The sequence below is a fragment of the Pteropus vampyrus genome, unplaced genomic scaffold (assembly GCF_000151845.1).
Source record: "Pteropus vampyrus isolate Shadow unplaced genomic scaffold, Pvam_2.0 Scaffold595, whole genome shotgun sequence".
Taxonomy (NCBI): domain Eukaryota; kingdom Metazoa; phylum Chordata; class Mammalia; order Chiroptera; family Pteropodidae; genus Pteropus; species Pteropus vampyrus.
In genome coordinates this window covers 190,936-191,528 of record NW_011889376.1, presented here as the reverse complement: position 1 = coordinate 191,528, position 593 = coordinate 190,936, and positions in this window count along the sequence as shown.

The following is a 593-nucleotide window of genomic DNA, read 5'->3' as shown; positions in this document are numbered from 1 at the left end:
TCTTTCATTAAGGAAATTAAGTCAATTTCTAAATTAAAAATCTACTGACAAATATATGTAGAACCTTTATTATTATCCCTGCTATTTCTCTGGAAACTCAGTGGTTGCTTGACAGTCAATTTTCTCTCCATTTAACAATTTTCCAAAATTTGAAATATAGCCTCTTATTTCTACTACCTTTATTCTGTTATCTTTCATTAAGGAAATTAAGTCAATTTCTAAATTAAAAATCTATTGACAAATATATGTAGAACCTTTATTATTATCCCTGCTATTTCTCTGGAATTCTCTCATTCCATTTTTAATTCAGCTCTGTGTTAATTAGAAATATTTCTCTCAGATTTAAATGTTAAAGCAAAAGATCTAATTTGAGATCTCAGGTTATAACTTCTGCCATATTCTTTTAGTAATGGAAAATCTTTCTTCTAACCTGTGGAAATGAACTTTGTACTCAGTTAAGTAACACTATAAATATTAAGCATTTGAACTCTCATACCAGCTTCTCAAGCTCTTGTTGAAATCCTCAGGGATGCTCCAAGGATAAAACACATTGATTCTCTTCTGGAATAACAAAGAAACAAGTAATTCTGTTC